Consider the following 17,189-nt stretch of genomic DNA (forward strand, 5'->3'; position numbering starts at 1 on the left):
CTCTCTCTCTCCATCTCTTCTCTCGTCTCCTCTCTCTCTCTCTCTCTCTCTCTCTCTCTCTCTCTTCAAGAAAGGATTATCACATTCATGAAATGATTTAAAAGAATATGGTACTCTTCTCTCTACTCTCCTCTCTCTATCTCTCTTCTCTCATCCATCTCCGTCCTTATCTCTCTATCTCACAACACCGAGAGGCCTTGAAGGTTCAAATGGAAGTAGACAGAAAACTAAGAGCTGAACCCGCAGGCTCCACTTGAATGCAGAGTACTCGCCACATAATGGTCACATAACAGCCATAATTACATGACCTGGGATGACATAAGCGACTTGGCCGTCGTCTGTCTTGACTCCTTGAAGAAGTTCTCTGTTTCATCGTTCTCTTACTTTTGGTTCCCTTACGTTTGGTTGTTGCGTTAGTTCTTATTTCAGGGGTATTTGAAAAAAGCGTATTATTTTTAGATGCGTTTAATCTGCGTGAAGTAGTTGTTTTTGGAGAGGAAATGACAGTAATTTTTACTATTAGAATACGGTATGTGTTTGTTAAGTTAGTTCTTAACTCAGAGGTGTTTGTAAGGTAAAAGCGTATTATTACTTAGATGCCTTTAATCTTCATGAGGTAGATTAGTAATTGTGGAGGAAATGAGAGTATTTTATATTATTAGAATACAGCATGTGTTTGTTAAGTTAGTTCTTATTTCAAAGGGTATTTGAAAAGTAAAAGATTATTATTACTTAGGTGCGTTTTATCTTTATGAAGTCGAGTTGATTTTAGAGAGGAAATAACTATTTTTTTTTTCATTGAAATACAGCATTTGTCTGTTGACTTCGTTCTTATTTCAGACGCATTTGAAAAGTAAAAGAGTATTATTATTTAGACGAGTTTAATCTTTATGAAGTAGATTTGATCTTGTAGAGGAAATGACAGTAAAGTTTTTAAAATACATTCGGTCTGGTTATGTTATGTCCTCAACAAGTTCATTTTAAAGATTGTGGGTTAACAGGACAAAAATTTCGTGATTCCTGACTCTGACGGAAATGACAATCTGCCCCGTACAAGAAGGACAGCTGCAAGGTTGAAAGACATCTTAAGGAAAAAAGTAAAGAACGATTATAATAAGAGAAGAAAATGGCATGCACGCACACAAGCACGCTGAGAGAATTCCAAAATTTCTTTGTGCTTGGAAGAAATAGCAGTCGGCGATCCTTTCAAGCGGAAACTGCAAAAGAGGATCTAAGAGGGAATTACACACCTTGGCGGAATGGAAAAGATTATTATTATTATTATTATTATTATTATTATTATTATTATTATTATTATTATTATTATTATTATTATTATTATTATTATGCAGGAGATGAACCCTATTCATATGGAACAAGCCCACAGGTGCCATTGATTTGAAAGTCAAGCTTCCAAAGAAATGGTGTTCATTTGGAAGACGTAAGAAGTAAAGGGAAATAGAGAAAGAAGAGATCTCACTTATTAAAAACGAAAAAAAATAGATTACTCAATAGATAAGAATTTATTAAAATGCAGGGAATGGTATTAGGGTAGTAATGTATTGCATCTTAGCTTGAACTTGTGAAGCTCTAATTTCACGGCATCCTCAAGGAGACTGTTCGGTAACTTAGTTGAAGGTAGAAATGAAATACGCACCGCCTCTAACAGAAAAAAAACAGTTAGGTTTGTAAGCAAAGAGAATAGAATCGAGAAGATCCCTAATTTTAGAAGTATGCAGGAAGACACTGACCCTGTTTGTGACGAGGAAGGTTGTAACAATAAAATGAATAGAAGCAGGCAGATGATTTCAGTGCCTGGTAGTCAAATACAATAATCACTCTCCGGCCCGTGCAGGAAGGAAGTTGTGAGAATAACCAAACTTACAGAGTTGCAAGGAGAGGATTCCAAAGCTTGGTAGTAGATGGCAGTATGCAATCGCGTCTAATTTTAACGTTATTATTATCAGGAAAAACAGCGAAGCAAGCAGACAGAAAATCAGGGAGACATTTTTGTACCTTGCCGATAAAGGCTGTGAAACTGTCAGCTTTATTGATTGGTTTCTGTCTATCTAGATTCAGCTCTTGCTCTTCAGCAGCCCGTAAGTTGGGCTTTGTCCAGGTGGCTGGTATTCGATGATATTTTAATAACGCATACGTGGTATAGACCAACTACTTCGCTGTATATCTGGGATTAGGCCACGCATACTCAAGTATAATTCTTTCTTTCGTATTCCAATATTTAGTTCCTGAAATTAGTATTTTTCCAACTAAGCCGTGCGTAAGATGATCTTAAATTTTGAATATTTTATAACTTATGATCAGACATAAATACATACACACGGGCACAGACACACAAACCCACACACACATATACATACACATATATACTACATATATATATATATATATATATATATATATATATATATATATATATATATATATAGTGTATATATGTGTATATATATATACGTGTGTGTGTATATATATATATATATACACTCATATAGACCACCAAGGTTAAAAAAAAAAAAAGAATTGAAACAACATAGGAAACTGACTGACTGTTTTCACCAAAACGCGACCATACCCAGGCATTTTTCGTTCCACATATCCTACACCTTCAGGTTCGCTACGAAGTCTGTAGAAAGAGGTCAGGACTGGGTGTGCTTTGGGCGTCCTTACTTGGGAACGGAGGGGCTTTTGTTATCCTGGGGCGTAGCGTCAGCTGCTCCATCCCCCCCCCCTCCCTCCTCCATGCTGTTCTTCCACCTCCCCCCGTCCCCACCTCCTTCTGTAGAACCTCGCCCCCACATTTGGACGATACTATCTAACCATTGCTCTTCCTACCTCAAAACGCCAACACCTATCGCTGGCTTGTGCAACTTGAGTAACATATATATATATATCTATTGATTATATATAATATATAATATATAATATATAAATCAATATATATATATATATCCCGCAAACTCTTTAGTTTACCCGTTCATAAGTATTCTTGGATACTTTTACAACTGACGAAATGGAAATTCAAGTTTTGGAAAGAATTGAAGGACCTGTTCCTAGTGATTGTGACCTGTATAATCAGCATTATAATTAGCGATTACTTCGAATCTTGAAAGGAAACACAGAAGCATGGAAAGAACCCCATTCCGATTTCTCTATACGAAAATGAGGCACAAGTGTTCGTTTATAGGTCTCTCTCTCTCTCTCTCTCTCTCTCTCTCTCTCTCTCTCTCTCTTGGAAGTTGGATGAACCATATAGTGAGCATATATAAGTTTGATTTTTTCCTATCGGCCATTTTTTTTGTTCGACTCGCAGTGTAGTGGATAATAATAATTAGTAAAATAGCGAAAGCAGTGAATAGGTAAATTTTGTAATGTTCAAAAGGAAGGTGGCAGTAGTCAACTATAATAGCTGCAGTAGAAAGTACAACACCAGAATAAGTAATAATAAAAAAAGACTTCTGACAACAACTACAAGACTTATAAAACTGGAATTTTTTTTCTTTTGTTTTTTGTTTTTATCTAGACTACCTAAACCAGACGAGACCCACAAAACGTCTCGTCTGCCCTGCTTAGTCGCGACTATTTATGCCTGCGAAAGTGACAGCATTTTCTTAACTGCCGAGTGTTACTTGAGTGTTAAGTGCTACTTAGAATACAGGTCTCCAAAAGACACGTTTGCTATAGCGACGCAAGAGGCGAGATGCACGTTTACATGTGGTTTTCTTCATTCACATGACTGTTTATATTTTTGTCTTTCTAACCTTCCATTTATCCAAATAACCATTCATTTATCCATCCATCAGTCCATACAACCATTCCTCTGTCCATCTATCTATCCATACTACTATTCATCTATCCAGGTCACCTTTAAAAAAAAAATAAAAATTAAAAAAAAAAAAATAAGAAAAAAAAAAAAAAATAAGCGTCCCGACACTTGCATCAGGTCAACACTCGCTGATGATAAAAAGTAACTTCTTCAGGTTCTCTTCCAGACACCCACCCCCCACCCTCTTCCCTCCCTCCCTCCTCCCTCTCACCTCCCTCCCCTCCCTCCCCTCATCCTTTTTAGTCTTAGCCTAGCGGGTATGCCACTTGCTGCTGCCCCAACTCGCGAGGTGATGTTTGGTTGGGAGATATTAAATCATCCCTCGACCCCCACCCTTCCGGGCTATCAAGTGACCCCCCTTACCCCTAAGGCAATCAGGAGATTCTTATCCCCCCCACCCACCCTTCCTCCACCCCTTAAGGCTATCAGGTGACTCATGATTGTAGTTTTGCATCTCAGGTGAGACCGCGTTGGGCACCGGGGCACCTGATGATTGGTTGGAGGCTGGCCCACCTAAAGCAAGTGTTACTCTTTCTGTATGATTTGAGCTTTTGTGGGTATATTCCCCATGGTATTTCGGTTATGTCATATTTTAAGTATTTTTTTTATCTTCTCGCAAAGTTCTGTGTTTTAATTCTTGTTTTTAGTTTTTTATTCTGTGATTCCATTGAAGTATTTTGGTCGTAATCATTCTGACATCTCGGCTTTCGTTTTATTGTGGGGTATCCAGTCTTAGAAAACGTGGGTTGGTATGATTTTGCTGTCTGCTAGACAGTGTCAATTGTACTTATTATACGGGCTTATCTAGGAATCCTGGACCCCCCCCCTCTCTCTCTCTCTCTCTCTCTCTCTCTCTCTCTCTCTCTCTCTCTCTCTCTCTCTCTCTCTCATCTTGCCTTGTCTTTTGTCGTCTTAGATGTATATCGTAGCGTCTTATTCTATATTTCTGACAAAAAAATGAAAGCTCCTTCTCTTTGCTATATTATAGAGGAAATGTATTCACTCTCTCTCTCTCTCTCTCTCTCTCTCTCTCTCTCTCTCTCTCTCTCTCTCTCTCTCTCATATTGCCTTGTCTTGTGTCGTCTTAGATGTACTTAGTGGTGTCTTATTTTATATTTTTGACAAGTGAATATAAGATCCTTTTCTCTGCTAGAGGGAATATTCTCTTTCTCTCTCCCTCTCTCTCGCTCCTCTCTCTCTCTCTCTCTTATCTTGCCTTATCTTTCGTCTTCTTAGATATACGTCGTGCTGTCTTATTTTATATATCTGACAAATAAATGAAAGATCCTGTTCTTTGTTAGAAGGAATATCTTCTTTCTGTCTCTCCCAAGAATCCTGAAGTCCACCGGTCCACCGGAAATAGCTTCTTAAAGAAGTTAAATATTTCGGAGAAAATTATATAGGGGATCAGGTGTGCTCTTATGTTTCCAAGGTCATAGATACAAAGATGGCTGTATTTTGTTGATGAAGATTTTAGATTTTATCACTTCTGCAATTTTTTATATATTTGTAGTTTTTCGAACTTCCTTATGCAGTGATGAGATCCATTTGAAGTCAGTTAACGAGAGAGAGAGAGAGAGAGAGAGAGAGAGCGAGTGAACAATTATTCTAACAATCTATACATGATTTTTCAGTAAAAAACTAACAGGTAGACAGGTACCTTTATAGATGGATGGCTGTAATTAAAATGCTCCAATTTTCGCTAATGGACAGAAAGGTCGACCGTAAGGTATAGTGTTATGCATTTAGAGGGGGCACCAATTTTCTCTCTCTCTCTCTCTCTCTCTCTCTCTCTCTCTCTCTCTCTCTCTCTCTGAGACCCACAGCAGTCAGATGACCGTGTTACGATTTCATTTCAACGGAGGCGTACTGGATTTTGCACTGGAATTTTAAGAAAAACTTCAATATTGTTCATTCCCCCCCCCCCCCCCCAATACACACACCACCACCATCACCCCCCCACCCCCCCCCCCCCCCATCACGCACCCACCCTCTGGGGCTGGGGATCGAACCTCGATCTTTGGCTGTGAGTAGAGTTTCTTACCATTATACCACGAGGACCGTTGTGAGAGAGAGAGAGAGAGAGAGAGAGAGAGAGAGAGAGTGTTTTTGTATATGTGTGAGAGAGAGAGAGAGGGATTAGGATGTCTCAAAGACTTGTTAGTTCATCCGAGAAGTGAGAGAGAGAGTGCTTGTGTGTGTGTGTGTGTGGGTGGGTGTGTGTCTGTGTGAGGAGAGAGAGAGAGAGAGAGAGAGAGAGAGAGAGAGAGAGAAGATATTTTTATGAATAAGAGACAGAATGATAACAGTCCTGGATAGACCTAAAGAATTGCGTCCATTTTGTAACTCTTTCAGAAAATATGAGAGGTTTATCGATTGAAAGTATATCTGGTTATAAATGGCACGCTTGTGGTCTAGGCTCTCGTGCTGATTCATCTCCTCTCTCTTTATGGCTTTAGGAATGAGCATTAATTATGCCTGTTATTTTTCATTTGAGACCTTTGTGAACCTAGTAGATTTGATCGGATTTACCCATTCTCTCTCTCTCTCTCTCTCTCTCTCTCTCTCTCTCTCTCTCTCTCTCTCTCTCTCTTAGACAGACATACTTATAAACAGAGAAATCTCTCTCTCTCTCTCTCTCTCTCTCTCTCTCAGACAGACAAACAAACAGATTTATAAAGAGGAGCCAGCTCTCTCTCTCTCTCTCTCTCTCTCTCTTTTAGACAGACATATTTATAAACAGAGAAACCCCCCACCCTCTCTCTCTCTCTCTCTCTCTCTCTCTCTTAGACAGACATACTTATAAACAGAGAAACCTCTCTCTCTCTCTCTCTCTCTCTTCATATGCGAAGAAGATGAATAAAAGAAGAATAGAAATAGGCCCTCTGAGAATTGAAGGGAGATTAACGAATGAAAAAAAGGAAATTTGCACATACTGCAGAACGATATAAGAGAGAATTCACCCCTAGAATAGATAATGAAGATAATGATATAGAAGTAAGGGATGAAAATAGTGAATATTTAGCTGACATAGATATTAATGAAGCTGATATTGTGCAGGCTATTAATGAAATTAAAAATGGAGCTGCTGCAGGGCCTGATGGAATTCCTGCTATTTTGTTAAAGAAGTAGTTCATTCTATCGCAAAGCCAAACTTGCAATATTATTAAGACAAAGTGTAGATACAGGCAAGATATATGATGAGCACAAATTAGCAATATATTACCCCTACTTTCAAAAGTGGATCAAGACTAGAGGCAAGTAATTATAGGCCTGTGAGTCTAACATCACATATTATGAAAGTGTATGAAAGGGTAATGAAGAAAAATATTATGAAACATTTATAAAAAATAATAATTGTTTTTTAATAAAGGACAACATGGTTTCGTAACCCACGAAAAAGTACACAAACCCAACTGTTTAGTCACCGTGAAAACATATTCAAAATATGAAAAGCGGAAATGAAAACAGATGTGGTTTATTTAGACTTTGCAAAAGCTTTTGATAAAGTAGACCATAATATATTGGCGAAGAAAATTAGAAAACACAATATCGTGGATAAAGTAGGAAGATGGTTAAAAGAATTTTTACACAACAGAAAAAACAGATAGTTATTGCAAACGACGAGAAATCGGATGAAGCCGAAGGTAATATCCGGTGTGCCGCAAGGTACGGTGTTAGCTGCAATACTGTTTGTTATTATGATTGAAGACATAGACAATAATGTTGGAGGTTCGGTAGTGAGTAGTTTCGCAGTGACACAAGATAAGTAGAGAAATTACTTGTGATGAAGATAGGAACGCTCTACAAAGAGACCTTAACAAAGTATATGATTGGGCAGAGGTAAATAGGATGGTATTTAACTCTGATAAATTTGAATCAATCAATAAATTATGGAGACAGAGAAAGAAAGCTATATGCATATAAGGGACCTAATAATGAGACCATCACAAATAAGGAAGCAGTTAAAGACCTTTGTGTGATGATGAATAGGAACATGTTATGCAATGATCAAATAGCAACTCTGTTGGCAAAATGTAAAGCAAAAATGGGAATGTTGTTACGGCACTTCAAAACAAGAAAAGCTGAACACAATGATTATGCTTTATAAAACATATGTTCGTAGTCCACTTGAATATTGCAATATGATATGGTACCCACACTATCAAAAGGATATTGCACAAATAGAGAGATGTACAAAGGTCCTTTACAGCTAGAATAGAAGAAGTTAAGGACCTAGACTACTGGGAAAGACTACAATTCTTAAAATTATATAGTCTAGAAAGGAGAAGAGAACGCTACATGATAATTCAGGCATGGAAACAGAATAGAAAGGAATAGCAGAAAATATCATGGAACTAAAATATCAGAAAGAGCAAGCAGAGGTAGATTAATAGTGCCCAAAACTATACCCAGGAACAAAAATAAGGAAAGCACACAGGACATTAATCCACTACGCACCAGCATCGATAATGCAGCGTCTATTCAATGCGTTGCCAGCTCATCTGAGGAATATATCAGGAGTGAGCGTAGATGTGTTTAAGAATAAGCTCGACAAATATCTAAACTGCATCCCAGACCATCCAAGATTGGAAGATGCAAAATATACCGGAAGATGTACTAGCAACTCTCTGGTAGACATTAGAGGTGCCTCACACTGAGGGACCTGGGGCAACCCGAACAAGATGTAAGGTCTGTAAGGTAAGGTCTCTCTCTCTCTCTTTCAGACAGACAAACAAACAGATTAATAAAGAGGAGCCAGCTCTCTCTCTCTCTCTCTCTCTCTCTCTCTCTCTCTCTCTCTCTCTCAGACAGACATACTTATAAACAGAGAGAAACTCTCTCTCTCTCTCTCTCTCTCTCTCTCTCTCTCTCTCTCAGACAGACAAACAAACAGATTAATAAAGAGGAGCCAGCTCTCTCTCTCTCTCTCTTTTAGACAGACATATTTATAAACAGAGAAACCACCCCTCTCTCTCTCTCTCTCTCTCTCTCTCTCTCTCTCTCTCTCTCTCTCTCTCTCTCTCTCTTTAGACAGACATACTTATAAACAGAGAAACCTCTCTCTCTCTCTCTCTCTCTCTCTCTGGCATACAGACTGATTGACAGTCATTGAGAAACTCCGGTAGCACCGTTTAGCCCAATTTCCAGATGGACGTAATGCATAGTATCTGTCCGTAAGTTTCACTAATGTTCATCCCCCTTTTTTTTCTTTTTTTTTCTCGAGTTCATTCATGTGTGGCGACCACCCACTGCCCTGATGAGACGTTTGTTAGGTACTTGTGCAGGTGGGCCGGTAGTAGCCCTGTTCCTTTGACAGTTTCTGGATGTTGAAAGAATAAACTGGATGGAAATTGCGAGATTTTTAGCCACGTAACAGGCTTTGAAAGTGAGAATGAAGGTAATGAAACAATGTAATTGTTATTTTTTTTTATTTTGGTAAGCAAAAGTGAAACGAGAAAAATAATCATTCTTATTCGGGATGGAAAAAGAGATGAAAGCTATGACTTTTTTTTTTTTTTTTTTTTTTTTTTTTTTTTGCCGAATCTTTGCGTAATGCACTTACCGGCTTTTGATCAAAATATGATGAAGCTAATTGACTCGTCCGCAATTGTGATTATATGAAAAAAATAGAGCAAGTAAAATTGATGCGAGAACATGATGTATTTGATAATTTATTAGGGAACTAAAAAATGTTAAATTCATCTGGGTTATTATCTGGTTGATAATAGTCTCTGAATAAAGAAAATAGTAATAAAAGATTTTTAATCAAATATATTTTATAAAGATTTTTAGTTAAAGAAATATACATTATTAACTGGAGCAGAGACCTGCTTATTTTATAGTATTGATAACAGAAAATAAAAATATAGGGCAGTGTTATCATCAGACATAATTGTGAAAAGAAACAAGGAAAGCGATTCATTTTAAATAGCTTTAATAACCTAATTAAAATCAAGCATTAATAGATTCCACGCTGATTTGTATACTGATTTTCAAGTTAAAATACACGTCATTGGAAGCTGCATGTTCATTTGAGAATTCCCAAATAAAAAACAAGAAACGTTTGTTTGAATGTGATGGCTGTAAGTGATCTTCACTAGACAATTTTTCCGTAATTCTTTGAATTTAGTTTTCATAATTTTATTATTATTTCTCATGTTTTTATCTTCTTAATATTATATTTTTTAATATATATTTTTTACAGTCGTTCTTCTTTATCACTATCATTATTGCCAAAAGCAACAATCCAAAACATGGTCAAATAAATAAGTGTATATTTGTTCATATCTCAGTAGTACAATATTTATCTTTTTATTTTTTTCTTATCCTCCACTCATGAGTCTTCTTTCCTTTGGAAATCCTTCGCTGTCCTTAATTGCTTCCCTCGCCCTGTTCATCTCCTGGGCAGAAGCTCTATGTAACACCTCCAGCGGGAGGCCAGTGACCAGAGGGCGTCATTCGACTCCGGATGCCCTACAATGACCTGTCATTCAGCATCAGTAGGGACGTAATGGACAGGTAGAGAGAGAGAGAGAGAGAGAGAGAGAGAGAGAGAGAGAGGAATTTGTGTGTGTGTGTGTGTATAATTATACATATATATAAATATATATGATATATATACACAATATATATATATATATATCTATATATATATATATATATATATATATATATAAATTTTATACACACGCGCATACTTACATGCATACATATATGTATATATATATATATATATATATATATATATATATAATATATATATATATATATATTGTGTGTATAAAACAGGCGAAGGAAGAGAGATTTGTGGCCTTAGTGATGTATGCCTCAGAATTCTTTTATAAGTAGAATATTTATCACTACATTCTAGGATTGAAAGAAGATTCGATAATGAACGTGTATCAGGCGTAAAAGCTTAACACTAAATTGCTTGTACCCTCAAACGTATATTTACGAGTATTAATTTTCGCATGCATATATTAGCGAATCCGTTTCTTTTGAAATTTATGTACTTATAGTTTAACAGTTTAGACTATTTTCCCGTGATCGTTTTTATGATTCTTCAAAAAAAGTAATCGCTTCAGTAAGAGAGTAAAGTGTCATAGCACTGACAGTTTCGGATTTGTTATTTTTGATGGAAAATTTTGCTTTTATAAAAAAAAGTGATTAGGATGTTATTTTTGTTTAGGAATCATTGAGGCATTTTCCTTACATTGCACTAACGTACATGATTTCGGCCATATGCGAACTTAACCAATCATTTTTATGTTTACTCTAGCATTTTGTATTTTTTTTTAATACTTGTCTGCTCGTGTAGTATATACAAAGTTTGATTAATGTTGCATCTATTGGTGGATAATTTGTTCTCTAGAAACTACTTATTATTATTATATATATATGTATATGTATATAATATATATATATATATATATATCTATATATAGTAATGTATACATATATATATATATATATATATATATATATATATATATATATATATAAAAGTACAAAAGTGTTCAATAAAATCAAGTTTACTATATGAAAGTGCAAACTTTAACCCCCTAGAAAGTCTCTTTTTTTTTTTTTTTTTTTTTTTTTTTTTTCCAAGGTCATTCAGTACCCTATTTGAATGGTTGAAAATAACAATATCATGCGAAATGCATTTGTTATTTTAAACCATTCAAATAGGGTACTGAATGACCTTGAAAAAAAAAAAAGAGTCCTTTCTAGGGGGTTAAAGTGTTTGCACTTTCATATAGTAAACTTGATTTTATTGAACACACATATATATATATATATATATATATATATATATATATATATATATATATATATATATTTCTTCTTCTTCTTCTTCTTCCCAGCTTTAGCCCATTTTTATATGGGGTCGACGTTGTGAATGAGTCGTCTCCATCGATTTCTGTCCTGTGCATCGTTCTCGTTAATACCTCTCTATGACATATCTTTCCCTACACAATCACGCCATCTCTTTCTTGGTCTTCCCTTCTTCCTTCTACCCCGCGCTTCCATTGCCATCGTATGTCTTCCAACGTGATGTTCCTCTCTTCGTAACAGGTGTCCATACCATCGAAGCCTTCACTCCTGTATTTTTTTTTTTATATTTCAGCTACCTTTGTCGATCCTCTTATATACTCATTTCTAATCCTATCTTCCCTTGTTGCTCCCGACATCCATCTCAACATTGTCATTTCTGCTACATCCATCTTCCTCTCCTCTGTTTTCCTCATACTTGCTGTCTCTGTATAGTTCCATATATATATATATATATATATATATATATATATATATATCTATATATATATTATATATATCCTATATATATATATATATATATATCTTAACCATATTAAATTACAGGGACTTTGCAAGCTTGAGCTTTAGGCACATTGCTTTTACAACTGTTCTCCAAATATCATAGGTTGCTTTCAATTTTGCAAGTGTATTAATAAAGTATTCTGGCCTAGTACCGATTGCACCACTTAATGCATAAATGAACTGAGCAAAAAAAAAAAAAACCATGCTGTTGTCAAATTTTATAGATGAAAAGTCAGTTGTGTAACGATGAACGATAATTGCATCGCCCTCCTCCAGGTGAAAGAAATTAAAGACTACCCCCAAATATGTACAGGTGTGTACAGGTGCGCCGCCTTTCTCTGGAAACGGCGAGGTGTGAAAGGTTTAGCCAGCCTCTCTCTGTCGGTCATTCTTGCCCTCGAGGCTCGATCGGTGCTGAGAGAGAGAGAGAGAGAGAGAGAGAGAGAGAGAGAGAGAGAGAGAGAGAGAGAGCCGAGGGAAACTTCGAATGAAAGAATGGTCAACGAGAGAGAGAAGAGAAGATAGAAAGCCTCGATGGAAAATGGACAAGATAAACTTAGTGGTAATGCGTTGAAGCAGATGAGAGAGAGAGAGAGAGAGAGAGAGAGAGAGAGAGAGAGAGAGAGAGAGAAGGTGCTTATAGCAAACGTTTCAAGGCAGTGTATGGAAATAAGGTGAAATTGCGGAGGCAAAGTAAGGGAGAGAGAGAGAGAGAGAGAGAGAGAGAGAGAGTTTTGAACGAATATTAGGCAAGGGAAACTTCGAATGAAAGCATGGTCAACGAGAGAGAAGAGAGAAGGGAGAAAGCCTTGGTAGAAAGTGGACAAGATAAACTTAGTGGTAATACATTGAAGCAGATGAAAGAGAGAGAAGGGAAGGAAGAAGTAGTAAACATGTACGAAGGAGAAGAGGAAAAAATAGAGAGAGAGAGAGAGAGAGAGAGAGGAGAGAGAGAGAGAGAGAGAGAGAGAGAGAGAAGATGCTTGTAGCAAATGTTGCAAGGCGGTGTATGGAAAGAAGGTGAAATTGAGGAAGCAAAGCATGAGAGAGAGAGAGAGAGAGAGAGAGAGACCCAGGTTGTCTTAAAAGAATGGTTGCTAGATCCATCCATAGGGCCTCACCAACCGACCGGCCAGTGTCACACAAACGCAGATGTTACGTCAGTTTCTCCATTGACGTTTGGAATTTCGGTTTGGACGTCTCTCTCTGTATAGGAGTGTTTGTTGACAAACACCATAGGTACTGAGCCTTCTCTTTCTCTCTAGCATTATTTCTGTTGAGGCTAACTTACATGTTTATTTGTGGTAATGCACATTTTTTTTTTTAGTATGGTATTATTGGTTTCTCATCTCAATTTTTTTTTTTTTTTTTTTTTTTTGCTGCGTCAAGAAATTCTCATTTGATGTAGAGTGAATTAAATTGCAATTAATAACCGAGATATTGACAAGAACGTCATGTACTCGGCTGCCCTTCGAGATCTCCTTTTGGGGGATATTCCTTCCCAAAGCTCTGAGGTCGAGGGTCTCGAGGTTGACCTTCGCGGAACAATCCAAGTGTCTGACCTCTTGGTGTGCATCTCTAAGGTTTAGGCATTTGTGTAGTAGGCGGTGTTTTTCATCCACCTGGTTATGCTTAGTATCTCTCTCTCTCTCTCTCTCTCTCTCTCTCTCTCTCTCTCTCTCTCTCTCTCATAGGCTATTAATGGATATAATTAAAATTGGTATTTGCCAATTTAGAGACAATTTTGAATGTAGCGTAGACAATGCTGGACGTTATAAAGTCAACTGTGGACCTCTCTCTCTCTCTCTCTCTCTCTCTCTCTCTCTGATAGGCTAGTAATGGATATCCTTCAGAACTGGTGTTTGCCAATTCAGAGCAAAATTTTCAGTCAAGCAGGGCCAATGTTGGACGTTATCAAGACAGCTGTGGACGCGACAAGGCCGGTATTTCTACCCAGCAAAGCCAACATTAGACCTATAGCCAAGTTTATTGAGGACGAGGCCAACCCGCCGCTACTGAACGCACCCCTATTCTATATACTTTGAACGCAGCCACCTCAGAATCGTGTGTCCTGCTGGATCCCGATTGAGCACATGAGCGAATAATTGCTTGATCGACTGATGGAAGTTGCTCTTGCAACCGGATACTCGGCGTAAATGACGGTCGGCGTCGAATTTCGAGACGAGCTGCAATTGCTGGTTGCTCGGAGACTGGAGGAGCTTGCTTGGAGCTTGCTGGCTAGTTAGTTAATTGCCCGGGAGCTCGTTTTAGGAATGTCAGAACTTATTCAGTATTTCAGTTAAGATTAGTTTTCATGCAAGCATTACTTAAATTTTTAAAATAAATTTATACAGCCACAAGATTATGAATATCTATATACACGATCTTACATGGAAGGCTGCACATATTTATTATTTTTATAACGAAAACTGTCACAAAAATTAAATATTAACGTTCACTGAAGTTACATATTAATGGTATATTTAGAAACGATTTATATGCGAACGTGTTTTGATTATAAATGGGCGAATACATATTTTTATTAGCAGTTTGACTAGTGTATTCGTAATCTGACTTTCTTGGAAGCTTGCGTTGATGCATATATGTGTATGCGCAAGAAACATGTATACTAATTCAAGGTCTGAATTTTATTTGCTATTCATTTGGCTTTGAAATGAGAAACATCTCAAAAATGTTTGAATCTCTCTCTCTCTCTCTCTCTCTCTCTCTCTCTCTCTCTCTCTCTCTCTCTCTCTCTCTCTCTCTTTTGAGTTCAAGACCTCTCCAGATTCCCATCTCCCCCGAGCCACAGTTTGCTCACTGGATTGGTCAGTTTGTAGAAGTTGATATATTCTGGCGCGTTCCGCTTTGCCTCGTCGTCGGCAGGCTTGGGTCTCTGCCAATGTTTTGCTCTTTTTTTTTCTGGCAATATTTTGCAAATGGTGCATTCGACTGCTAGAAAAGGCGCTTTTATTCTTTTTACTATCGTATGTCCACCAGCCCCGCACTGCACAGTAGTGAAAAATATCAGAAAGTTACGAAGATTAGCTGAGGGAACATTTCCCTGCGTAGTGAACGGTACTGCAGTGCCTCGGTCACAGGACGCCACGGATCACATTTGAACAGATGAAACGAACGCCTTTATTTATGACATGTCACGGATTCCCTCGATAAAAGACAAGTTCTTATTCTGGTCTGCGATCACTATCGGTAAGCCACGACCGGTACAGTTGGTGCGGTGAAAGTAGAGGGAGAGATAGAGCGAGAGAGAGAGAGAGAGAGACAGAGACAGAGAGTGGGGAGGGGGTTGGCTGAACTGACTGGCGAGAGGGCCGTGGGCCCACTTGCAAATGCACTGCCTTATACGGAATACGAGTAACCTGGCTGTTCTCCCTTCCTGCCACCCACCCACTTCCCCCCTCTCGCCCTCCCTCCCTATCCGCCCCCCCCCTCGATATCCCCCTCCTCTTTGGCTGCCAGGTTCAGGTACCTGGTGGCAGCAGACTGTCGTCCTGGTATCCAGCGTCACCCTATATTTTTTCTTCTTGTTATTCTCCTTTAAGACCTTGTTGTCCTCTCCACTTACCAGTTTTGAAGCATTCTTGCATCTGCTTATCTCCGCTTTATCGCTTGCGTTTTTTCGTCTTCTTTCGTCAATTTTGATCCTGGTCTGTTGTCATCTGTAAGACAGTCTTTGTTCAGTTTGATTTGCGTTTACTTCAAATGGTTTTATCAATTTTGTTTTTTATTTCCCCTTCATTTTTTATGGTATTCAGTTGTCATCTTCAAATGTTTCCTGTTTATTCGTTTTTCTTTATCCGTTATCTTTATTGTTACTAAAATTTTCGATTGACTCAAGTAAAAAAGATAAAAAATGTTTGCAACTAAACTTCAGCAAGTTTAATTCCATCTTTTAAAATAAAATACTTATATAATAATTCATGATTTCGTTCAAACAGTAAAGTTAAGGAACAAAATATGATTGATGTTGATCTTTTGGGTAAAGTACGGTTGGAATTTCTTAATCGTGAGTAACCAAAAAGGTCAGAGATTCTTCACACATCTGTAGCACCATTAATGGCAAAAATGAAGTCATGTTGGTATCTTTTTGTCATTACTTTAGCGAAAGTGGGTGACTTCAGTTTTGCGTAAAATGTGGTGTCAAGATACAAAATAAATAATTAAATAAATAAAAGTAAAGATAAAATTGCACCCTTGACAACGGCCTAAGTCATGTTTTGGGAATTTAGCGAACTTAAAAGCTAGCCAGTTTAAGCAAATACCTGGGTTGGTCGCATATATTGGCCTCTCTCTCTCTCTCTCTCTCTCTCTCTCTCTCTCTCTCTCTCTCTCTCTCTCTCTCTCTCTCTCTCTCTCTCTCATGGCTCTTCCCGTTTGTTTTCTTATTTAGTATTCTATATTTTGCGTCTTTTTCCTTCCTGTTTCCTACATTTGCTGCCAATATAGTTCTAGGAGCTAAAGCCTTTATTGCATGCAAAAATTCAATTTTGTGTCTGCCCTTGATACATTCTGACCGCCCCCACCCCCTCTCTCTCTCTCTCTCTCTCTCTCTCTCTCTCTCTCTCTCTTCTCTCTCTCTAGTTACTTGTTAATTTGTTCCCTTGATTATTGGCATTTACTTTCAGCTCTTTTTTTTTTTTTTTTTTTTTTTTTTTTTTTTCTCTCGCTCTCATTGAAATCATGGAAATGGTATCATTTGCGTTCACTTCGAAATAAATGCAAGAAATAGAAACTAAACATTACAAACAGTTGCACAGGTGCATTTTTTTAGTTTGAATTGGTTTGTTGCATAGAGATGTCATTGTTATGACTTTTCTCTTAGAAATAAGCGAAAATTGTGGTACTTTTTTAAACCTATTACCTGTCCTAGAGATCGTCTTATCGATTAGAAACGTAATATTATTGGTCATTGATAAAACTATTACCAGAGGAAATAAAATTCATAATTTGTATTTTGTGTCGCCGTTCCTGTATCGTTAAAGAGGCA

The 17,189-nt window shown here is 37.5% G+C and overlaps 1 protein-coding gene across 1 annotated transcript in view; it reads left to right on the forward strand.

Annotated features, from left to right (window-relative positions):
- The window catches only part of LOC135201424 (semaphorin-5B-like), a 246,414-nt gene that overhangs the window by 69,476 nt on the left and 159,749 nt on the right, over nucleotides 1–17,189 (forward strand). The gene's annotated exons all lie outside the window — the stretch shown is intronic.

The sequence above is a fragment of the Macrobrachium nipponense genome, chromosome 28 (genome assembly GCF_015104395.2).
Source record: "Macrobrachium nipponense isolate FS-2020 chromosome 28, ASM1510439v2, whole genome shotgun sequence".
NCBI classification, from domain to species: Eukaryota; Metazoa; Arthropoda; class Malacostraca; order Decapoda; family Palaemonidae; genus Macrobrachium; species Macrobrachium nipponense.